General features: G+C 37.5%; 2 protein-coding genes across 4 annotated transcripts in view; one reads left to right on the top strand and one right to left on the bottom strand.

Moving 5' to 3' along the window:
• LOC129780359 (glucose dehydrogenase [FAD, quinone]) overlaps positions 1-16,927 on the bottom strand; it is a 52,685-nt gene extending 35,758 nt beyond the window's left edge. Inside the window, exons 1-2 of one of the 3 annotated variants that reach the window (XM_055788543.1) lie at positions 16,903-16,927; positions 15,509-16,042 (exon numbers count right to left, since the gene is read on the bottom strand). The gene's annotated coding sequence lies outside the window, so the exon portion shown is untranslated. Of the gene's footprint in view, positions 1-15,508; positions 16,043-16,753; positions 16,863-16,902 lie in introns of those variants that run through there. The other 2 variants (XM_055788544.1, XM_055788542.1) reach the window with 2 other exon arrangements.
• Positions 1-26,599, top strand: part of LOC129780364 (flotillin-2) — a 384,914-nt gene that overhangs the window by 97,243 nt on the left and 261,072 nt on the right. The window lies entirely within an intron of this gene.

Raw genomic sequence — 26,599 nt, 5'->3', positions numbered from 1 at the left:
GGATGAAAAATCGAAATAACTATTTTAAAACCATACTTTTCGTTTCGCATGCCCAGAGTGCCGATTTTTGACAAAAAAAAATTTTTGAGATGACACTAGATCTCGACGTTTCATGCCATTTTAAGACATTTGGCATAAATTTTTTTTTTTCGAAAACCACGATTTCCTTTACTGGATGATTTTTCGATTTTCAAAAAACTCAAACTTTGACCGCTTTGCGCCACTCTCCCTTAAGTCCGATTGAGCTGATATTTTGCATAGGGTGTTTTTTCGAGGTGGTGAACATTTCTTATGGGGTAACTTTTTGAAACTCGAGATGACCATTTTCATTGGCATCCTACTGCACATATTCGATAACATCTTGTCCAAGAACTAGCGGTGGTAGGATGTAGTCTACTCTAGATCTTGAAAGAAACATCGCCTTTGTTTTACCAACATTAATCGGAAGCAGATTTGTCTTAGTCCATTAATATATCCATTTTAAATCGCGATACACATCCGATACCCGATCAAATGCTTTCGAAAAATCAATAAATAACCAAAACGCAACCCCCTTTTTGTCGATTTCCCTATGAATGTCGTTATAAACCTCCAAAATTGCTCTTGTTGTACTATGACCCGGTCTAAAACCTGATTGAAACTCACTCAGAAAATTGTTGAAGTTTAGGAAACTTTGAATTTGAATTTGTAAAATTTTCTCAAATGCTTTGGCCAGAGCACTGAGAATGCTTATAGGGTGCAGATTGTTCAAATTTATGCTTCTAGTAGATTTTTTGATTGGAATTATTTTAGCTCATTTCCATGTTGCAGGATATTTTGAGGTAGCAATAATTAAATCAAATATGAAGCAAATTTCAGAGATAATGGATGGAAGTACTAATTTGATAAATCGAATAGGTATACCGTCCCAGCCAATAGCAGTTGATTTGATTGAGTTTATACCCACAACCACGTCAATCGGATTAACGCATGAAAATTGAATCCTGACTCAGTAGGAGGCATTATCTGAAGGTGTGAATTACCATTGGTGAAATTTGAACCAAAATATTCATTAATCTCATCGGCAATATTTGCAAATTGATCAATTTGATGGGAATTATTCCCGTCCGGGATATCTTAGGTAGCCGCGATCCTGGTCTTCTGCTTCATCTATACCTGTTCCTCAGAAACGCCGATATCAACGTTCAATAATGTTTCCTCCGTTGTATCCCTGTAACATATCCCTCCTATCCGATCGATAAACTTTTACTTAGTCGCGGCAATTCATACATATACTCTTTACAGATACACAGGTCGAAGGTTGTGCAGGCCACTGAACATTCAACAAGAGCCAAAGGTGTACCACTCATGACAACTCTACACGAGCTGAAGATTGTACCGCCCAGTGACTATTCTACCCTGGATTCCTTGAGTCAAGAGAGATGCACCACGATTGATATGAGGTACAGACTAGGAGGCGTCGCTGATTAATGATCAGTTACACCCCAATAGGAAGTATCTCGTGTCAGTCACACTTACAGAGTACTGGAGACTGCAACATAACAATTATGAGAATCTTTGTAATACTAACCTCGAGCCAACCGCTAGTAATCGGTTACATATTACTAACATAGTCGTAAGACAAAATTTGTCAAAATATTGAACTCCCGGCCCCGTCAGACTAACGCCATATGTGCCGTATTTTTTTTATCACTTTTGTTTATTTTAGGCTCATTAGCATTTTAGCTGTAACAGAGCCGAATTTTAATCGTGTGCATGTCACATTTTTATCATATCTATAATTAGCACATTACACAGTTGCCATTTTTTCGGCGTTAGAGTATTCCCTTCTATACCATTGCATATGGTACACATTTGCACAGTAGCCATTTAGGCGTAAGAGTTTTCTATCTGTTCTTCCATTATCCAGTTAGACCGGATAGCGGAGACAGTTGTTTGTTGTTGTTTTTTCTGTATTATAGTGACTTTCAACGCTTCTGGCTGGTTCGTCACTTTTCCTTCCATTTTGGAAGAGTGTCGGGAGTGAGAATTGAACTCGTGATCTTGAGCGTGAGAATTATGGATGTTACCTCCACGCCAGATCGGCTCCACCGGCGGAGACAGTTGTTGATCATTGTTGAGTTATTTATAGAACAGCAGCCCGATGTTTCTTGCAGAGCAGAGCAGTTGTATGGATGAATCGATCTTATTTCGACCGTGGATCGATCTCTATCGCTGATGATTGTTGCGTGGACGTAGTTATTCTGTAACAACACAAAGATGGTCAATGAGGGCCCTGAGTTTTGAACTCACGATTGCTCGCTTACTAAGCGAACGCGCAACCAATGTGGCTACGGAGACCCCCTATATATGTGCCTTAATAAAATGTATATTTTGGAAAAAAATCTTCTCCTTTTTTCTTCTTTTCTTCTTCTTTATTATTTTCTTCTTCTTTATTCTTTTTTTCTTTTTCCAACCTGCCATAGTTCTTTTATTATGTAAATTTGAAATCGAAAGATGAAATGATTGAAATGAACGATTTAAACGGAGAGAGGATGTATCGTATTTTAAGAAAATTATGAGAAAAATATTCTAGGAGCTGATGGTGAGGATGAGAAACTCTAGAAAACATTCTATTACCGAATATCCATCTAACACACCTATTGAGCACAATCCTCAATCTCTCGAGAATAGTTACAGAGGCATTCGATGTTAGTTTCAAGCCGTAGAATAGTGCGGGACAAAGGTGCGCACGGGCAAAAGTGCGCATTGGCCTTTTTGAAGCAAACGAGCATAAAAATTCAACAACAGTGTATTCGTTTGATACATTATTACACCAGCAGCTCACACATATAAACATTTCACGAACGTGACAGATGAGGTAAAAGAGTTTTGCGATGTTTCGATCTATTTTTTCAGTTTTGGAGACGACGATTTACCTACCTCAAGTAACTGGAAAGTTCGATACTACACTGTCAAGAAAACCTTAAATCTATAATAGATGATAGTGCGTATTCGTTTTTGTGAAAAAGTTCAAGAGTTTTTTTTTAAAATTCGATCAGTTCAAAATTGGTGCGCTGTGGGATACAAGTACGCACTAGCGTTTTGCTCTGAAAAAAAAAATTAAATTGTTTTCAACAAAATTTTTAACGGGACCCACAAGAAGAAAACTGATTTGAAGAATTGCACTCCAGAAATGCTCAAATGGCCCGATAGAGGCTTTGGGAGGAAGTCTCGAATCGTCGGATTGTGGCAGACCTCGGTATTTTTGAGTCAGCTTTGAGGAAGAGGCTCATATCAGAAAGTGATTTATGATTTGAATCTTCTTTTATTGACATTTCTACTTCTGATGCGGTGTGTCAGCGAGCACCTAGGGTGGTTCAGATAGGTATTTACAAGTGAGCAGTCTGAGCATCTGGCGGACCATTACACAGCACTGGACAAAAATTTCTATGGTATGACTCTCAAAGATTTACGGCGTCTGGCGTTTGATTTTGCGGAAGCCAATAACCTCCAGCACGAATTCAACCAAGTTGCAAAACTGGCAGGAAGAGATTGGGATTCTAGCTTCATGAGGAACCATCGTCTGTCTCTTCGAACCCCACAACATCACAACGAAGCAACAGCGCTCCAAGGCAAAGCGTCGGAATCCTCAGAACTGAAATCCAAGATGAGGAATAAAAATAAACAATTGCTTAAAAATAATTCAAAATAAATTTCAAATGAAAAATGTTTTTATTTTTACCATGCATTCGCGAGTATAGATTACGTACATAAAAATAATTTTTGTGGGAACTTGAGTGTTCGAAATGATTTATATCGATATATCAATGGTGGGTGGGACGAAGTTTGCTGGGTCAGCTAGTTTGTTAATAAAAACAAATTCTGCTTCAAATGTTGGACATTTTCGTGTATCTTATATTGTCAGTCTCCTCCCTCCCAAAATTTTCCACGTGATATGTTCGACCATAACACCCACTCTTCTCCACCCATAAAAGAACCATAGAACACCACCCTCCTGCCTACTGGATGGTGCCTACACTCTCTAGTAATGATGCTTCTCCCGCTTCTGATGATAAAGCATTCTTTTTGGTATAAGTTATCTCAGAAGTTCAATTCAATAAGTGCGCACTTTTGCCCCGTACGGTGTGCACCTTTGCCCCCACTATGGGGCAAAGTTGCGCATTTGTTTTTTTGTATTGAAATATGTATTTGTCCAATTACAAACACAATTCGAGAAATGCTTGTACTACGTTTCGAAGGTAATATATATAGTTACCATTTGGTAAGCAAACGGAATTTTATTTGCTTTTATTTTTATTTATTTTTTAAGAGTTATTGGACGACAACAGTTAGGTGCGTACCTTTACCCCGCATTACTCTAATGCTTTCGAATCCGGACGCTTTTTGATCCGGACACATTGCTTTACATTCAATATCATACCACAGCCAAAACATTTTTTGCATGTTGAATTAATTCAATTGATAGTTACTGATCAATAGTAACTGATCAATCGCATTAATTCAACATACAAAAAATGTTATGACTGTGTAATGATATTGAATGTAATGCAAAGTGTCTGGATTGAAAAGCGTCCGGATTCAAAAATAATACTATAAAGTTTCTCTGTGTTGAGTGCGTTGAGATGAACACTTTTAAAATTCCCAAGAAAAGGAAATATTCTGAAGAAAGCCTAAATTATAAATAGATCAATGTGATAACAGTAAACTGAAGCAATGCAAGAAATGCAACATCTACTTGAAAATTCGAATTTTTTCATTCAAAAATTGTAATTTCTAAAACCGGACAAACCTTGATCATTTTTAGGACGAACCATGATCAGAGGTGGTTCAACCATGATCATAATTTCTTTTTGAGGAAACTCGTTAAGAAACGAAAAAAATAGAATATGTTCAACGCCTTATGGTAGTATTGGCAACTAGAGACTTGGGGGTTTTCATCAAAACCAAACTCGTCTTTCTTATATGTGATTTTCATGCAAAAAAAAAACGATTTGTATTTACTAGTTGCTTCAAAACACCCTGAATTGGACAAACCAAGATCATTTACTCTATTATACCCAGAAATTGTAATAGCATCGTCAGAAATTGAAGCGTTAAGCCACGTTTCAATAACACAGATAACGTCGGTCTTACTGTTAACAAACAAATCTTTGAATTCTTAGAATTAGCTCATTCCATGAGCACACAAACTATGGATGTTCAAATGACACATATTAATTTTGTCACTGTCGAGAACTACATTCGCCATACTAAAATTCGTGCGAGCAATATCTGGTTGATTAACCGACAACGACGGAAGAGAATAAGGAGAACAATCGAGGTTGAATCAGACTCCAAATAGTTGGAAGAAAAAGGAAACTAAAATTATGAATATTACGAAAACCACAAATATTACAAAAGCAGTTACAATCACAAATATTTCATTCATCTTCATTTTCATTTATAATTAAGCTAACTCTGGTTATGCACTTGGAGGTTTGTTGAAGTTATTGTCTATCATCGAGAACCAAAAGCATTGACAAGTATCCGCAAAACAACACCGGTGATAATGACAGCAGCAGCAGCAATCATCGTATCATCAACAGCAGCAGCCATAGCACTGTATCCACGTAGTTCGACCTTTGCCGACAACTAAAGTGAATACCATCACATCAGCAATAATTGGTTAACATTCAGCAGTTTGACATTTAGGATGGAAGAATTCATACAAATCGTGGCATATGATAAATGAAGGAAAAAAATAATAATTATAAGGAAAGCGTAGCATTGTTTCATTACTTTTAGGAGTGGAATAATCATGGGAAACTATAGGAACGGATACATGGATAGTAGTGGAACGAGTGTGATTTTGTAGGGAAAGGTTATTTTATTTTCGAATCATGAAAATCCAACTGGTCCTTATTGCAAATAGATTGAGCTGGAAGATCAGCATCGAGCATAACGTAGACGATTCTTTAATTTTCTTTAACACTCAACGCCAGGGAAACATAAGGTTTGTTTGTCCGGTGAAATGGAATTTCTCAGCTAGAATATTGGGAAAAAGGCAATCAGCGACCAAGTTCAAAATTAAAAAAAAAAGTTTTTTGCGCTATTTTATGTCTTTTGATTTTTTATTGGTTATTCTTCAATACAAAATCAGAAAAAAAAAATTATTCGTTATTCGAAATGGACTGAACTGCTGCATACGTTTGATTCACCCTTTGAGTCAGCTCGATTCAGTCATTTTGACACATACAATAATTACTTTTAGAGTATATTTCACAATTTTATGAAAGCATCACGAAGACAGTAGTCTTACGTTATAAGAGTAAATAAATGAAGTAACTACTCAGAAAAGTATGGTTTTGGGAACGCGAAATGTCTCTGTGAGATTTTCGAATACGTACCAGGACCATAGTCCTAAGTTGATCGTTTTGAGTATTATATGATTAAGTATCTGTTCCCAGATTTCTATAAATATTCAACGTTCCGCTAATCTGCATTTTTATTTATCAAATATTATGTCAGCACTACGAAGTATGTCCATCAATATTTTATTCCTATTCATTTTGTGTAAATTTCCAAACATAGGCATAAATTTTATGAACCGGGGAGAATTTACGATTTTTGCCAATATCGTTACTATTACGTGAAACATAATAATAACGGTATGCTACGGTGGAGTTGACAAAAACAATGACGTGAACCGCAGCGTTTTTCTTTTTCACCTTAATCACTGATAAACACCTGAGCAGCCAACGACTCAATTTTTCGCTTACTTGCAGATTGCATTGGCTTCGCTACTATGGGCAACGGCACAGAGCAACAAAAAAAAACGCTTCGCATCAACGAACTACCAAACAAAAACATAAAACAAAATTAGGTCAAATATTGTATGGTTGTATTTTTCGGTTTCGGTAGTTTTGCAGCCGGCCTCTCAACACACCACGGCTCCAAAAGAAGTGAGTCAATTATTGATCGCGGGTTAGCATGAAGAAGAAAAGCCATGACTAGCGCCTGTTTTGCATCGCCGATTGGTCGGTTGCGTGCGGCGCGTTGTGCGCGTGTGATTGTATAAACGTGTGAAAATACCAATTCAGATGCATGGCCTTGAAATGAAAAGCGAAAGTGGAGACCTAGTAACTGTGGATTATGCAGTCGCAGAGGGGTCTTTCATAGGTACTAGGATGGATGATGCAAAGTCGGTTTATTTGTGGTGGCTGGAGCATTCGTTTGGATTTCCGAATAGCATGGCGTTTCAGATTTGACGAACATGCTTCGTTGCAATGCTAATCAGGTGATTTTCGTTTCAAAATGTAGTCGTATGAGTATAATCTGTTGACGCACCCCCTGGAGAAAAAACGGTTTGTTGAAGTGATCAATTCTCAATCCTGTTTTTTTTTTCACAAGTGTTGCACTGCAGGTTTTATTCGTATGACGGTAAATTTTCGTCGTTGGCCCTTGTATTGGCTGTGAAGAAATCGGTCTTTTATTGCCTCATCATTTCGGTTGGCATTGACACATTTGGATCTTCGAGCGGTGGCCGTCAAGGTGTTTTTTTTATTCCCATTCATTCACTGCTTGACTTGTAGGTATAATAGGTCTGTTGTGGCATTGGACACAGGATGTATATTGTTTTTAATTTGCTTCAGTTTCGTTTTTGTTTCCTCTTTACTCACCGTATTCAAAACTTGTGCCAAAACTGGTGCTGAGTACTACTTGATTGTTGCACTGGCAGTGTAAAAATGTTATTCAGATTCGTAGTTTTTTCTTCAAATTCGTTTCTTTGTACCGGCTTTAAACATAAGTTCCAAAAAAACCGATCTTTTTGAATAGAGGGAAGGTAGAAATGAAGATTGGTTTGCTATTTTTTTCATCGGAGGAACTTCAACGTTTTCGTTATTCGTCTACACTATGTTTCACAACTATAGAACCACTCATTTTTTCTGAGTTTCCAGAGATATGTAGGAAGTCTGTTGAATTGAAGTATATAGTGTAGAATACAATAACTATCTTCATGTATAAGGCTGGCCATTTCAACTATATTGTAGTGTTCAGGTGCGAAACATTAAAAAACTAAAATGTTTCCAGTGTTTCATAATTATAGAACCAGATGGGAAAACTCTCATTCCTTTACAAAATTTACGTCAGTTTAACATGAATTACGATAACTTTCTAATTCGTAGGTCATCTTTAGTTCTCAATCAGTTGAAATAACCCATTCGGGTTGGTTTCGACCAAGCTGCGCCATGTTGTAGTGTGTATCTCGTTCTACGCAGAGGATACTGATACTGTTTAAGCTCTTCAAATTACTCATACTGCTTGTAAGCTGCATTTACTATTCGTCCGATCACTTCTCATAAGTTCCTGACAGGGTTTTTATTTGGTAAACAAGCTGACCAGTCCAGAATCTGAAACACCTATTCATTAAACCATGCCATAACCTTCCGGATTTTTTGAATTGATACCAAATTAACCAATTATAACATTGTTTTTGATGCAAAAACAGCAGTAAATGATTCTGAAGTACTTTGTTGCTCTTCTGACTATTCATTCGTGTTGATGGTAAGCTATCTAAACCAGGCCAGCTTTTCGAGAAAATTCTCCCCAAACCATCAAGCTGTCGCCTGCAAAGTTACGAGTTGAAAAATTAAATTACACGTTCCGTAGATCCTTTCAGTATGAAGAAATTCTATTCATGTTGAATTTTTTTATCAGAGATATTCTCCTGAAATAGTGAAACCCATGGGATTAGCATTCACACTAGTTTTTGGACTCGCAGCTTTGAAAATGGGATTTTTATGGTTGTTGGTACTGCTGTTTTTGCTGGTTTTGCTACGAATTAGAAACAAATCGTAATTCATGTTAAACTGACGTTATTTTTGTAAAGGAATGAGAGTTTTCCCATCTGGTTCTATAATTATGAAACACTTGAATTTTAGTTTTTTAATGTTTCGCACCTGAACACTACAATAAAGTTGAAATGGCCAGCCTTATACATGAAGATAGTTATTGTATTCTACACAACATACTTCAATTCAACCGACTTCTTGCATATCTCTGGAAACTCAAAAAAAAAAAATTAGTGGTTCTATAGTTGTGAAACGCAGTGTATTATTTATAATAGATTGCAAGTACCATTAACAAAATTGGATTGCATTGAACATTCAGGCAATAATCAGATTTAATTTCAAAACATCGGCTTATGTTTGTATTCAGGAGATTGACGCATTTGATTATGTTTAGGGCATATTTGCCGTATATTCGTAATTTGTACACGAAGTTATAGGTTTTAACACATTTGAGCTAACGTAAAACCTAAATATCATCGAATCGCTATCGACGTTTTCAACTTCTCATACATGTTTCACATACATCGCAGTCATAGACATGTTAAAATCAAACAAAATGTAATGTGAAATTATCCACTCATGGCGAGATATAACCTTTAGGTTATCCAACAAGTCATTCACTCAATACTCAAAGTACACGGCTCTATTTACTTAAAGCAATTTCGACCAGATCCAGCGATTTTGTTGCAGCGTTAGGATCGCGTTCGACTCATGTCAATGTATATCCGATACCGTGATCGATCAGTAGTCGACTCTGTTACTGTGGTTTTTGCTGGTGATAGCTCTCTAACGTTCCATAAGTCCGAAGATAGCGAATACAGATCCTTGCAATGAAAAAAAACTTTCCGATAATTTTAGTGACCTTTATCAGAATAGTTAAAGTTCCGCTGGAATGCGGTCTATGTTAAAGGGTGTGTCACATCAAATTGCCTCACGGAAAAAACGCTGTAGAAATTCGCCCAGTAGACCAATCCTTTTGAAAATTTTAGACAGTAAAATAAAAACTATTAAACAACTTTTGGCATTTTCTTTTTATTCATACTTCGAGCCCAAGCCCGTATGCTCGCACCTTCCTCTTTACTCCGTCCATAAGGTTCTGTACAACGTCAGGTTGTAGTTTTTTTTGAACAGAAATCCATTTTCTCTTGAAGTCTGCCTCCGATTTGACAACTTTTGGGTTCTTCCGGAGGGCTTCATAATCGCCCAATATTTCTCTATTGGGCGAAGCTCCGGCGCGTTGGACGGGTTCATTTCCTTTGGCACGAAGGTGACCCCTTTGGCTTCGTACCACTCCAACACGTCCTTTGAATAGTGGCATGAAGCGAGATCCGGCCAGAAGATGGTCGGGCCCTCGTGCTGCTTCAATAGTGGTAGTAAGCGCTTCTGTAGACACTCCTTAAGGTAAACCTGCCCGTTTACCGTGCCGGTCATCACGAAGGGGGCGCTCCGCTTTCCGCAAGAGCAGATCGCTTGGCACACCATGTATTTTTTGGCAAACTTGGATAGTTTCTGCTTGCGAATCTCCTCCGGAACGCTGAATTTGTCCTCTGCGGAGAAGAACAACAGACCCGGCAGCTGACGAAAGTCCGCTTTGACGTAGGTTTCGTCGTCCATTACCAGGCAATGCGGCTTCGTCAGCATTTCGGTGTACAGCTTCCGAGCTCGCGTCTTCCCCACCATGTTTTGCCTTTCTCCGCGGTTAGGAGCCTTCTGAACCTTGAATGTACGCAGGCCCTCTCGCTGCTGGTCCGCTGGACGAATGAACTTGACAAATTCAGCTTATTGGCGACATCCCGGACCGAACTTCTCGGATCACGTCTAAACTGCTTAACTACGCGCTTGTGATCTTTTTCACTGACGGAGCATCCATTTTTGCCGTTCTTCACCTTCCGGTCGATGGTTAGGTTCTCGAAGTATCGTTTTAGTACTCTGCTGACCGTGGATTGAACGATTCCCAGCATCTTACCGATGTCCCGATGTGACAACCCCGGATTCTCGAAATGAGTGCACAGGATTAATTCACGACGCTTTTTTTCGTTCGACGACATTTTTCCAAATTTACGAAAAATTGACAGTGAAGCATGGCCAACGTGATCTATACACTCTTATCTGATTATAAGCGAAAGCTGAAGATATAATTCCTAAAAATTAAATTTCTACAGCGTTTTTTCCGTGATGCAATTTGATGTGACACACCCTTTAGTTACCTTCTAGAACTATTTTATGTGGATATAATCTCTACAAAAATATTTTTAGGTTTGAAGGTTGTTAGTTTCAAAATTCCTCTTGAATCACCATCGGAACCTAGAATTTCTCATTCTGACTTAATCATATTATTTAGTTGTCCAGTGTTAGATTGACCTCCAACATATGTGTACTGTCACGATTTAGACGTTTTATTAATTTTAATTATTCCTGACTTCAATTCTACATATCTTCTAAATAATATCATCCACTCGAATTTAAGCTTTCCGATTGTCAGCTTGACAGTGATAGGATTGTTGATCTGTTCTAAGGATAATGGGAAAACATGCTTCCTACTAGCAGTTTGGCCATAGCGGAGTAGCTCATGGCAAATGGTATTCCAATCATCCTTGGTTTGATCCCTGCTCGGTATCGTTCGGAATTTTTTTTGGATACAATTCCGAGCTGACGTTCAGTCTGAGAGAAAAAGAAGTCTTACAAACATTCTAAAGCTCTTTAAAATGCTTTTATTTGTTCATTTCACTCTTCAACACACGAAAAAGCTTTTTTTCTGCCGAAGATGACATTTTTTCTGCCAACGCTAGTTTAGATGTACCTACTCAAGTAAATGTTGAAATAACATTCCTTTTCTTTTATTAGCAGTTACAAGGACAAGGCCAGTACAATTCTTAACTGTTGGAAGGAGCATACCTTTATCTAAAATATATTACTTATCCTAATATTTGGTATCCATTCAATTACGAATGGAAGCGAACTTTATACAGAACAGTTCTGAATTTATGTATCCTACAATGTAGAGCAACTTGCTCGACGCAAATGCAAATTTTCTGAGACAAGCATACTTATGGCACTCCGCACATGAAAATTTAATCATAAAAACATGAACGGAACGTCGAGACCGAAATTGCAATTAGAAATATTATTCACAACTTCAGCTGACTTGGCTGAAATATTTATGAGGACACATATTCAAAAAATAGATTGATTGCTTTAGTACACATTAATTGAAAAAAATGCGCTTCTGGTGGTAATATGCAGCAATTCCATTGCTCTTACCAAGCGTATTAGCACCGAGAATCAGTGTTATCAGCCAGCTACAAAAAAGGGAAAGGGCATGTGTCCACAAGGTACTCAAGGATAATTTATGAATAAGCCAATTAACCCTAGAAAACAATTAAGAGAGGTACATGCGTTTACGAATGAAAGTCTCTATAATTTAGACAAACAAAAATCACGTCCATCATGTGAAAGCTCATGATGGACGTGATTTCGATTTCTTTATTCTTTAATCATAAGCCAATCCAAGGACTTCCACATCAATTCTTGAAGCACGATATTTTAGCCCTGATTACATACACTCTTCTTTTTCATAGGGGAACTGGTGGTAAAGTAGTCAGTTGCTTGCTTGGTAGTATAACTATTAACTATTGATGTCGTATTGATGGTCACCCTATGTTTGGAGAGATACATGACCTTTGAGAAAATCCGGAATCGATTGTACTACAGCAATCGCAGTGGAACTAATTTTCAAAATACAGGAAAATATTTCTTGTAGGTTTGTCGCCCTTTTTAATCCGGGAACAATGCACGAGCTCGTGGAAATCGAATGATTGATCCGAGAGTCTCCAATCATCAATGAGCACAAAAACACCCCTGAATTCGCACAAGCTCTTCCCCGGCAAATAATTTATTAAAAAATTAAGTTGCTTTGGAAACAGCAAAAAAACTGCTGCTACTGCTACCGATATTGATGCTGCTACTGCTGTTACTGTTGTCCATATTGGTACTGTTACTATGCTGCTGTTTATCCTCTTTCCGGTTACAAAATGAATTATTGACTGGGAGCGGAAAAGTGAAACATATCCGCTATAGGATCACAAAGGGGTAGAGCATGAGACGCAATATTTCGCTTCTCCTCAGGCTTTCATTGTATCGAGTAAGACCATTGTATGTGCCAGCAGCCTTAGGAGAGAAAAGGAAAGCAAACAACAGCTCACAAACCGGCAAATGAATTACAAAGTTTGAAACCGGCAAATGAATTACGCGGTTTTTTTTACGTACCTCGTAAAAAAAAACCGCGTTAATTGGAAAATCCGCGTAAAAAAACCGCGTTAATTGGAAAATCCGCGTAAAAAAACCGCGTTAATTCGAAAATCCGCGTAAAAAAACCGTGTTAATTGGAAAATCCGCGTTAATTGGAAACTCCCCGTAAAGAAAAAAAGGTCACATAAAAATCCTCTTGAGAATCGTGATGGGGTGCGGCATACGCTCTGAGGGAGCTTGAAAGGGAGAGATATGAACTGAGAGAGAGAAGTGATGTTGCTCAGGTTTACGCGCAAAAATCGCGCTTATTTCATTCCTAAATGGGATTGATGCTATGCATGAATTTCATTGTGTGTGGCTCTCGACGAGCGGACTTAAATACATGTACATGAATCTTTCTTCCCCCAGCCGTTATGTGGGGTTGGATGAAACTTCGTTGCACACGAAGGTCGTACGGAGGATTTCTGCTTCGCAGTGGTGTGCTCATCAACCCATTCTTGCACAAGCTTTATGCTATCTCGAGATACTTCTTCTTGCACTTGCAGATTCATCACCCAGCTTGTATTTCTCCTGGAAATGCTTTCTTTGCAGCGCTAATTGCCTCTGTTCCAACTCTAACTGCTTCTGGTCTAATTCTTTCTGTCCTGTCAGGCATTTGCGTTGCAAAATCTGTCCTCCGACTTGACGGGGTCGTACCCATCGAAACTGTCATAGGCGGTGGTGAACAACGCGGGCAAATTGAATCTGTGTTCGCTACAGATGCATCGAACCTGGCACATAGGTGCGGCACTAATATCCGTCAATAGCACTAAGTTCCGTCATGCTTCCTGAGACCATATTCAGGAAGCATGAGGGACAGATTTGATATTGCTCAGTTTTTTTACGCGGTGACCGCGTTAAAAAAACCGCGTTAATTCGAAAATCCGCGTAAAAAAAACCTCGTAAAAAAAACCGCGTAAAAAAAAACCTGGGTGTACAATAATTTCGCAGTCCTTAGTTAACAGTGGGGTCGTGGCCTTGGCACAGCTCTCTTATTTTTTTAGCTCTAAATCACTATGTGGCTACTTAAAACTCCAATTTTCACTGTCATACGCCGAACTTGATTTGTGACTATCGCGATTTTGTCATAAGAGTGTGTCCACAATAATTGACCTCTGTTGTTAAAACCTCATTAAAATATAATATTTGTTATTGAAAGTAAAAAAAAAAAACGGAGGAGGTGATGTCAGTATTGGTTATTTTATTTACCAACCAAACTTTTTCTCAATTGTCTGTTTATTGAAATATATTTTTCAATACAAAACCTTACTTCAATTAGAATCAGTACTTACAGATCATTTTACTACAGAGCTCCTACGAATAAATTGCGAACTCGGTGAATTTTCCCAAAACAACCGTTAAAGCATCTTTAAGCATATTCGTGAAAGGAGAAGTATGGATCCAAGGGCGGATCGTAGTGGAAATTACGATTGGTAGCTGCATTGGAATGTATTGGGAACTGCGGAACTGCCCATATTTTTGAAGCTGAAACAAATAATAGTGTCCAGGACACGTGCTCGGTAGAGCATGATTCTATCGAAGCACCAATGGTGCTTAGCCTTGGATGTAAAAAACATGCATAAAGATTGATTGACTCTTGGTACATTTCACGTTGCGAGGCTCAACGAGAAAACGGTTCTATGATATGTTCCAAGTGAAATCAAGGTTGTTTTTGCTGATAAATTTTCTAAAAAAAACTGCTGATCTTGGAATTTGAAAACTATAATTACAACTGATGTATTCAAAACCAAATTTGAGTAATTTGTTTTAAAAATTTATTTTTCGGAAAGTGCACTAAAAAACCTTTATTTTGATTGTACATTTTGATTGTAATTCTTCCAAAGGTATCCCGAGATACATCTGACTACCTGTGTACAGATTCTAACTGAATCAAACTTCAATCCCAATGAATAGTATTCGATGATCATGATGAATCATTCATGCAGAAGATGAATGAGATAAATAGAGTTCTCGGTATCACATGCTTGCGGTGTTTTATTTGGCTTCAAAGAAAATTTCCCTTGTATTCTTTCACATTCACATCCGCCACATTCATTTGGCATGATCAATTAGTCTTCTTGATAAAAAATTCCCAACGATTTTTTTCCCTTTTCCCGTTGAGATTTTATTAGGAATACAGCTAAACATGAGCTATGCTATATTCACATTCACATCCGCCACATTCATTTGGCATGATCAATTAGTCTTCTTGATCAAAAATTCCCAACGATTTTTTTCCGTTTTCCCGTTGAGATTTTATTAGGAATACAGCTAAACATGAGCTATGCTATAATTTTAGGTCTGTGAAGGTTTCGATTTTGGGGCCGGTAAACCTAATTTACGCTAGATGAGTACCTCATCAAATATGCAAATCAACAATTACTCACATTCGAAAGATAATCCACATTAGCAATTTGTTGTGCTGCTTGTCCATGTCTTCAAAAGCTCGCGTGCTGCTAAGAAACAAATTCCGCTCCACTCCAGAAAAGAGACGGGGTACCCTCAGTTATCGTAATGCGATGGATATCCGAAAGTTGTTGCTATTTTCCGTGCTCAAAAGATAATCGCTCAAATTACTCAATAATTGTAACACTTGCTGATTTTATGTTTTTCCTTTGTCTGCTTGTCTGCCTTTAGTCTTGTCACTTGCTTCTTCCGCTTTTTTTTTTCTTTCTTCCTATTTTGCCACTCAAACACTTTCGTCTTGTCTTTTCCTGGACGCAATTTTCACTCAGACAAGTTTCGTCAAGCTCAAACGTCTCCAATCTCACTCAACGTGTTATTCAGTCCAATTTTTTTTGCCAATTCTGGTACACAATCCACTGCTCACGTTGCTGATGCTTTCTGTGTTGTTTTGCAAGAGAACAATTTTGCACTCATGTTGTTGTACGTCATTACGATGAATATGATGACTTGGAAACCTGTAAAACAATTATTCTTAGTCGGCGGAACACAATACAATCTCTGCCACACACTGAAATCCACCAAGTGTGCGATAATCGGTTTATTTAAAACTTCCGCCATCAGTGCGTGTTCAATGGAATCAGCTAAGCGCACAATAAAACTGATCGCCACGTTATTTTCGGAGGTCATTTAAGTGCCGCAAGACTGCATTCAATACCGGATCGCATGAAGGAGAGACGCTAATAGAACTTGGAATGAAACCCGGAATTTGTTATGATTGTTTGCTAAAAAGTGTCAACAACAAGCCTGCCATTGGTGATTGGGAACGAACATTGAGTGATGCACTGCTTTTGAAATCGAGTGCAAAGATCATGTATTCAAATTAGCGAAGGGACCTTGCCAATTTGTATATCACTCAGTTGCATCACATGGAGTCCGTTTCACGTATTGTTTTCCTTTGAATACACAATTCTACACAACAGTGGGCAACACTCTTGATTCCTTTCTTCCATACAGCACAAATTCAGACTGTCGAAGACATTCACTATTATGCAACATCGTCTCGACGGCGCTGGATCGAATTGTTCGGTTATGCAACATAAGCAAACTTGTCAAGTATCCACTCAATCCAACACCATTCACCAAAGGACGCGCATCTCTTCTTCATGCGTAAAACACCATGTCTAGAACGCAGCCAGCAGAAAATTCATCAGCCCTATCGCCAGGACCCTCTCCCCAAACACACTTCTTCTAGTGGAAAACAATCGCCTATGGGTTTGTTCCAAAGATTAAGAGGAACGCGAGCGCGCGCCCGCGAAACACGTCTTAAGACCACGGGTTCAGAAATAAAACTAATGAATTTTTACCACCAAATCACCTGAATTGCATGTTTGCGGCTCAGTGTTTGCGCTCAGAGCCCCGCCGCTTGGAATCGTTTGTGCTGTGCCGAGACACGGCCGCCTCCTTCCATCGTGTTGCGTTGCACCGCCGACGACGTTGCGTTGTGCCTTCTTAACGTGACGACGGTTGCGTGACATAACCGTTTCGCTTCTGCTACATAGAACATTTTGTTTCTTCGAATTCATTCACACTGTCGTAAATTCTGGAATCAAAATCGTTTGCATCGTTGTAATTTCTTCCAACTCGTTCATCTCCATTACTCCCGCCTTAGCTTGTAAAGCTATGACAACACTGGAAAACCAAACCTAGCAAATTGTGTACACCGCGAAGCGATGATCATGCTTCGCAAAATGGAGTAATTCAATATTGAATTGTGACAGCGGCAAACAATGCCGTTTATGAGTAGTGTCATTGTGGAGTACCGCACTAGCACGTAGTTCGTCGAATTGAATTGAAATGCAAGATGAAACACGATGGTGAAGTGGTTACGACAACCGAAAATGCTAAGCTTGATTTGGTGTCGGAATTGGGGGAAATGGTTCAAGGTAGCATCAAGCTAATGATAATGAGATGACCTTTTTTGTTGAATAAATATGAACTCTTCGATTGTAATCGAACGAACTGAATGTTCTGGGGGGTCTTTGGAAATATTGTTTGTTCTAAGGCTAACTAATTATTTCAATAATAAACTGTTGTGGTGCAAACATTTCGATGACATCAATAATTCAAACCGGTTTCAATGCAGCCTGCATTCGAAAGAAAAGACAAGTTAATATGGGTTCATCTCTGATCTGATGAAATTTTTGAACTGAACAAATCTCAACAAATCATTGTTGACATGATTATCTAAATAATTTGGATAATTATGGAGCGAACACTACATTATTTGTCTCTCAAGCATTCGTCGTCGAACCATTATTTCGAGCAACTTTTCCAGCATTGCTGTTGTTTATTCAAGGTTCGGAGTAGATGGTAAGTGTATTTAAAAACGACACTCTTGCTGTACAATTGTGTTACACATAAATATGGCAAAATTTGGCAAAAATTTTCGCATGACTAAAGCATCTGCAGGCGGCATTTTGAATAATTATAGACATAAATACCTGTCCGTTTCTGCTTCCCATGCCCCGCATTTAATGTTTCAGTAATTATGCACGCAGCGATGCCTCCGGTAGACGCATCGATGCCAATCAGACAAAACATTTGGGGTTCAGTTCGAGTTCGATTGTTGACAGACCGAAACTTTTTTCGTGTGACATTGGTCTCTTGATTAAAGGCAAACCGCTAGGCTTGAACCAGTATTCGGAAAATGAAAATATAGAGCGTCACCTTTCATTTAAACATAAATCCTACACTCGAATATGTACGAGGAGCATTCAGAAACAACTGTCAGTAAAATCGCCAGAAATCGAAAAATGCATTTATTCAAAAAAATCAATTACAGGTTTTTTCACTTGGTGAATCGACGGCCTCTAAGGTGTTTTTTCACCTCAGGAAATAACGAAAAATCACAGGGAGACAAATCTGAAGGGTTTAAGGAGGGTGTGGCATAACTTGAATGTCATTTTTCTCCAGGTATTCTGTTACAATTCGAGCGGTATGCGGCGTCGCATTATCGAAGGCGAAAACCAACCCGATTTCAAAATACATATACTCATCCGCTATAAACGAGTTTAGGGACAATACTGACAGTTGTTCTGGAAATAAAAAAACACGCTCTGCACGCTCCCGAGGTCCTTTCAACCGTAACCAGCGTTGCCTCTTCAACAAAAAAAAAATCACTGACAGTTGTTTCTGAATGCTTCTTGTAGTTAAACTTCTATCGGAGTTATATGGATCGTTTTGAGGAATGTAGGTTTTTGTGCAAATCAATTTTGGGTTCTCTAGTGGCATAGGGATTTTATGAATTATATTTATTGTTCTGTGTATTCTGTTGCTCTCATTTTCTTTTGGCAGACTTAACTTCCTCAATGATCACTTCTATAAACTTGGGTATTCTCTATTTTAAAATAGTTCACTTAGTTCAATAGTTCTTATTATGACGGTTGAACATACCGAACAACAAAAAAAAATTTTTTTTTGACTAATAGTAATAGTAATAGTAATAGTAATAGTATAAGGAATACAGTCAACTCTCCCTAACTCGATATCCAAAGGGGCCATCTAGTTAGGGAGATATCGAAATACAGAACATTTTTTCATAATTTTTTTTTATGTTATAAATTGTCATATATTAGGGTAAGTGTCACAATTATGGTATGAATTTGAATTTTTGATTCATTCCCTTAAAGTGAAAAAAACACCTTTCTCATATAAAAAAATATTTTTTTCCAGAAACTCTCAGGAGGTGACAAACGGTTATATCTCACGAAAAAAATCCTTCTACGCATATGTTCGAATTTCAACGATGACAGAGTTACAGAACTTTTTCTTTGTTTCGGACTCTGTTGGCTCAAACTGATTTTACATTGAAAAGTACGCTACGTAATCCGATTCAGTTGCTTTCATTTGGAAGATGAGAAATTAGTCATTAGTGGAAATAACATTTTGAAAGTGGAAGTAATTTTTTTTTAAATTTGTAATTATTAATTTTATCCCAAAAATTCATACTAAACTTGATTGTTTCTATCATTTTAAAGCTCTCTAACCCCTCTACAATTTGTTCTTTGACGCCCAACTATCTTCGATATAAACAATTCCTGATGAAAATTCAATTAAAATCTTCCAAAATCGCGATTTTTAACCCACTGTACTTATAAAAGCCACTTAAATTTCACTTTAATGTTGAAAGGTTAATTTTTTTCTTGAAATTATTCATATTTGAATTATAAAAAAAACTTTTTTTTTCAGACTTTATATAATCGAGTCTTAAATTTTACATAATCTAATCATATATAATCGAGTCCGACCAGCATGAGGAACTAGGTTAACAAAGAAAATATTGATTAGATATGTTATTCAAACTAAATTGTAACGATCACGTAGGAACTGTTCAATCACAAAGAAATGTTCGAATAGTTTCACAGGAACATTTTAAGTTGATTTCAATATTACGGACATATTCTTCAGGTTTGATTCAACGTTCGAAGATGTAATTTCAACACAATCATCTGAACCTTCCTGAATATTCTCCATCTCAATAGAACTACTATCTTTAGCGTTTTTCTCAGCTTTTTCAACACTTTCCAGTATATCGGTATCTGGCATCAGATCACAGCATATCACGTTTTAATCCTTATTGCACTAATCATCAAAAGAAATTGAGCAATCGAACGGTATTGTACTGTCGGCATCAGCAAGCTCACGACGTATTAATTATTCCAGTGGAATATCACCATTATCATTGAAGCAATTTTAAATCTTCTCAGATTTAACCTTATTGATTTTAGAAAGTGAAAGTATTTCAACTGCATCCAATACCGGTATATCTGAAGGGTCCTAGAGTGCATTAAAATACAGTAAGAATGCTGTAGTGCTCCCTTGGCCGAGTGGTTAGCGTCATAACTAACATGCCGGGTGTTCGGGTTCGATTCCCGTTCTGGTCGGGGGAATTTTTCGTCAAAGAAATTTCCTCCGACTTGCTCTGTGATCACGCGTATTCTAGAGCTTGCCACTCAGAATGCATTCAAGGCGTGTTATGGCGTGTTATTTGGCATAGAAATCTGAACTAAGTACTAATAAAAATGACGCAAGTAATTCTACGTTGAGACGGCGAAGTTCCTCTAGGAACGTTAGTGCCATTGAAGAAGAAGAAGAAGAAGAAGAAGAAGAAGAAGAAGAAGAAGAAGAAGAAGAAGAAGCTGTGACCACTTACATAAAACTTAGACACACTACAAAAATATTTCTATCATTAAACATACCTCTTGTGCTCCACGAGAAGCTATGGCTTTATGCCACAAATACATAAATCCTTGCTGTGTAGAGAAGTTATGTATTCCAAAGTTGAAGACAGTCAATTGGCGCTTATAGTATGCTTCTCCTGTAGTTAGTTTCGGCAGAGGAAAAGTTTCCTGTAGACCAAAACAAATGACGTGGCAGTCTTCCTGTTTCGCCACCTCAGAATCTCTTGCTCGCATTTTGCTGGTTAGTTCTACCAAACGATGATGATCATCAGCTGCTGTTTTAAGCTTCTCGATTATCGCTGGATTTCGTTTTGCCGAAGTTACCGCTTTTTCCGTGTCAATTTGTATCTTCAACTGATCACATGTTTTGCACGTTTTGCTTTTTAGGAGATTGAAACTTAAAATTATAGTAACGGTGAAAGATAATTTTGTACGTCAATAAACTTTTTCCAAACTTTTTTTCACTGCCATTCGATTCCATATACAGGGATTGCATTTTTGTCATGTCCAGGTCGCTTGGTAAGTACATACTGTCCAGAGTGTCACTTCTTCTATAGTGACTAGAGTATACTGGAAACGACTCTATGTGCATCCGTACTTTTGTAACAGTTGTTTGTGATGTTGTATTGATTGGTGGATGTTTGCATCAGCGAGGCAAAACATCCAGAGCATGATGGATTCTGCTAGAGTTAATACACAACGTATCCATGAACAGGGCCTTGCAAACCGCTATGCCCACATCACTAGCTTCTAAATAATAACGCCTGGATTTGTGCTTTGTTCCACTGATCTGAATCGGAAACTCTTCTCCATTGAACTATTGAAACACGAGTTGATTTGGCAATAAATGCTGTTTGTGTTTCCCACGAGGCTTTTTCGTGAAATTGTTTGAACTTTAACAGACGTTGCTCGAAAGACGTTTTGTTATTACAGTTTTTTGAGCAACCATCTACGTAATTGGCTAGAATTTTCTTAGCCGCAAATACCGCTCCGCAATACCGTTGTCCTGATGAGAATCCGAGTTTTGTTCATTTGTTTCATTACATTCTTGTTCTTAAATGATTGAAGATAATTTTAATAGATGTTCTACCAAAGTAACCAAGTCAAAAAATGTCACCTAGAGTATTATTGCCTCCTAAAACCTTCGTTCTCCATAACCAAGTCTTTCTCAATATCATCCTCCATTTTCAAGTTGTGAGCCAACATCTTCGTTTATTTCGGATTCAGAGTCTTTAAAAAAATGGAAAACAAAATTATGTAGCTGCTAGACACGCGAAACTTCATTGTCTTTGCAGCCAGAGCGATCCAAGAACATGCTAACTATTTTTTTATCCCATTTGTTTATTTTAGGCTCATTACCATTTTAGCTATAACAGAGTCGAATTTTAATCGTGTAAATTTCACATGATTATCGTATCTATAATTAGCACATTACACAGTAGCCATTTAGACGTAAGAGTATTCCCTCTGCTCTTCCATTATCCAGTTAGAAAACAGCGGAGACAGTTTGATATGATCATTGTTGAGTTATTAATAGAACAGCAAGCCCGATGTTTCCGACAGAGCAGTCGTATGGATGAATCGATCTTATTTCGACCGTGGATCGATCTCCTTTGCTGATGATTGTTGCGTGGATATAGTTATTCTGTAACAACACAAAGATGGTCAATGAGGGCCCTAAGTTATGAACTCACGCTTACTAGGCGAACGCGCAACCAATGTGGCTACTAAGACCCCCATGTTAACTATTAACATAATATTGTTACACAACACATTAGTTTTTTGTAACGGCTCCTGAGTAATTTGATAGATAGTAATTATATTGACTCACTTTTGCGGTTTTTGAAAAAATTATGTCTTAATAAATGAAAATAAATCAATTTAAAAATGCAATGTGCTTGGTTCGTTATGGCTGAACGCAATTTGGAAAAATGCAGATCAGCCCTCTTAAGACGGTTTCACAATTCAGGGCAATCATTTGGCTGTCTTACTTACCAGATCCCGATGACAACGGGTCCCAAGAGCCGTCTGAAACAGAAAAATCTGATAAAGATTCGGATAAATTGGAAAAACTGGCTTTTTGGAGAAAACGATCATTATCCTCCGATGGCATGTTGTTGGTCTATTGTTCGCTTTGGTTGAATACAATCTCGTTTTTTTCACAGTCTGCTACACAGAATTTTTGTTTTGGAGCCGTTGTCAATTGTCCGAATGACACGGGGTTTTTACAGTCGATGGGTTATCAAATTCTGCATCCAGTTTCAATTTTTTATCCCAACTGAACGTGAATTTGTTACTATGTTACACAGAACACACATTTTAGCCTTTCCTTCATTTTTTTCGGAAGCGCCTATTTCCATATATAATCAAATTGTTGAATTATTTGGATATTGTTTATACAAAAATACTAAAATCGCGATTAAAAATAGAAGATGGGGGTGATATTGGGTGATATGTATTTTTAAAAAAGCAAAGCGGCACTAGTAAATAAAGTTCGATTGAGCTAATGGTTTGCATCGGGTATTTCATCGCGCAGCAACGCAGGAAGTCCCGCATAAAAAAACGAGATGACCCCAACTCATACGTTTTGCGTCGTGTTGGGAAAAAAATCCCTGAGTGTCGATTTTTGACAAAAAAACATTTTTGAGATGGAGGCGATGTGGCGTAGCGGTAACATCCATACCTCTCACGCTAAAGGTCACGAGTTCAATTCTCACTCCCGGCATTCTTCCGAAATGGAAGGTAAAAGTGACGAACCAGCCAAATGTGTTGAAAGTCACTATAATACAGAAATTAAAAAAAAACATTGTTGAGATAACAATAGATTTCGACGTTTTATGCAATTTAAAGACATTTAGCATCAAACTTTTTTTTTTTGAAAAACCTGGTATCATGTACGTGAATTTTCGGTTTTCAAAAAAAATTAAACTTTGACCATTTTCATTGGTACTCTTATGTCCAGTGATATGAGCATACGTTCAAACAAAGTAATCAAGGCATTCTACTACAGTATGATAAACTAATTCAGCAATTGTGCATTGTAGTTGCTCAAGCTAAACCGAATTCATCTGAGGTTTTTTGGCTTTAAAACAGGAAGGAACCTTGAAATGTGAACACACAACTGGCCGGCGTTATTCGTAATCCCATAGATCAGATGCGATGTGTTGATGCTAGGAAAAATATGGTTTTCTATAATTCGTGAAAAAGGTATTGTTCTTTTAAATTAAAAATGAGTCCACATGTTGTTAGATAACAGCCTTTTTTCCTGAATGTCCACACACTTTGAACTACTTTTTTGCGCCGCATAGGTACGAAGTACTACGCATTGAATCAAAACCCCTAAGCTCACAGTTGGGTGATTAGCGCTGACCTAGTGATTGATGGTTTCCTACTTTCATTGAAACATCTATATTCCCTCACGCTTCAGTGTTAACATCGTCTACTTTCTCGCGATAATAAATAATGGTAGCAAGAAACAAACAAAAACACTTCGGGAGCATGGCCAGTTGTGGGACGCGTTTTTTTTTTCATTTTGTAATGATATTTTTATATAACATATCCCTTGAGCTTCATTAGAACTTCAGGCTATATCTGGTCGCAGAGTTTACGAACGGTGAATTGATTCTATCTGAATACGAATTAAATAAACACGATATATCGTGTCGAAAAAAGCAGAATCAAATAAAATTGGAATAAAAGTGAATTATCATTTTGTAGTATGTGTCTAAATTGAACTCAGCTCAAATATGATTTATTTATTTTTCTTCATTTTCGTTTTAAAACTTAAAATTGAATATTGAAATATTCAATACTCAATAATCGCATTGATGTTTATCGCGACTGTATTCTTCAACATAATAAGGGGTTTACGTATGGCCAAGGAATCAATATGTTTTGGTAATTTCCAAACACATGGATAATGATGAAGCTTCGTACCATTGAAAATTATTAGCTGAGGGTGTGACCTTGTGGGTTTTGATTATCCATACAACAAAATGATTGGAAAAATCGTCGAAAAACGAAACTTTTAAGTGTTAAGTGAGCGATGTCTTGAATATTTATTATGTGTTTATTTTGAACTTGAGAATGTAGTTGGTCAAGGTTTTGAGTACAGCTCTGGTTACCAAGACCAATATCGCGTAACTATGAATCATCTCTAGATAAATTTGATTCTTCAGTAAGGTATGAAGAAGCAAATTCATCCAAGGATATTTCTTGGGGACATTACATTGGTTCTGGAATAGATCAAGGCAATCTTCCAGAAGCGATGATGGTTACCTACATGATGATGACGTCAGTTTTTGTATAAATCTCCCTTAACTTCTCGTTTCTATTTCAATAACCGAAACTCATACCCTCCTGAATTTATTATTTGTTATGTAAGAAACTTTTCAAAAAAATCATTGTATATTTAAAAATGATAAAAGCTGAGTTCGCGGACTACCTTAATAAAAAAAACAGTGTATCCTAATCGAGAAATAAAAAAAATACGAGTCTGTTTTTGACAAAAATTATAATAAATATTTGAGGGTTGAGCAAAATCATATCATTGTTTTCAGTATTATAGATAAGGACGTGAGTGATATGTTAAATAATTGGTATTTTATGAGTAGTATGCTACTTACTATGTAAGGTGAATAAAATTTTGTTGTAACAGCTAGAGCCAGCGATACTTTATATCTCATATCATATCTCTTAGTGTTATCGTGATTGATGTAGAAAGTCAGTTTGAATAATATTTATGCAACATGACATTAAACAGTTATGCAATTCAGTGTCATCCTTTCACGTGAAACTGGAATGCAAAATGAATGTTTTTTTTTGCTAATCACCCTTATTGCACATGAGCACCCGGTGTCACTTAGCTGTTGTTTACCTTGTGGGTTAAACATACACTTTCTACTGGGCATCTAGCTCCCTCTCTCTGTCTCTCTCGCTCTTCATGTTTGCTCCAAACAAAGGCGTTAAATCTGCCCGTTTTGAATGCACCGACTAGTTGTTAAGTAATTCATTTCACTTTCGTTGAAATGTAACCCGGTAAAATGAGTGCACTCTTGCGAACCGCGTGTGGATGGCGTCAGTCAAACTGGTTCTCCGATACATAGATTGCGAATTTGCATCATGCTGACCATTGGGACTGGGATCGAACTGGATACCACAGTCTCACTGACCATGGTGGAACTGGAGAACTGGAACGAAAACAGACAGTGTCCATCTGGTACATGATTATTACCGGTTTTTGCTGAACGAGGGTTATTGATATGACATCAGATGTGCATACTGTGGACTAGCATTAGCAAATTGATTCAACTGATCTTTCTTTATTTATCTGTGTTGGGATATCTAGTTTAAAAACTGTTTAATTCTTAGTCCTATTTAGTTGAGCTTTGTTCTATGAGACAAAATTAAAAAATAATCATAATTAAAAATTCGTGCTTCATGTGTTAAATTATTGATTACAGATTCCGGACTATTTTTGATAAAGGTGCTTTGAAGAGGAGAATATTGAAACGACCATTTATGAAGGTTGTGTTTCTTCATTCTGACCACTCTTACTTTTTACTATTTTATTGCGATATCTCTATAAAAATTCAAAATTGTGTATATCTCATATTCGTCTGTTAATTTATAGCGATTTTCTTTCTCTAAAACTGCGTTTGTCACTTTCATTCTCTAGCGACTCACAGCAAGTCGGATTGTTGAGGATCGAAGAGGAGCATGACTGGACATGCATAGGTGCGTCGCTCAGTGCTTCATCCTCTTCTATACTCATAGAATCAATCTCTATGATGGTTTTATTCTGACAGAGAGAGGCTGCCGGAACCCGTTTTT

This window comes from Toxorhynchites rutilus, chromosome 3 (assembly GCF_029784135.1).
Source record: "Toxorhynchites rutilus septentrionalis strain SRP chromosome 3, ASM2978413v1, whole genome shotgun sequence".
Lineage (NCBI taxonomy): Eukaryota > Metazoa > Arthropoda > Insecta > Diptera > Culicidae > Toxorhynchites > Toxorhynchites rutilus.
Note: the sequence above shows the minus strand (reverse complement) of the source record. Positions and strands in the feature narration are given on the sequence as shown.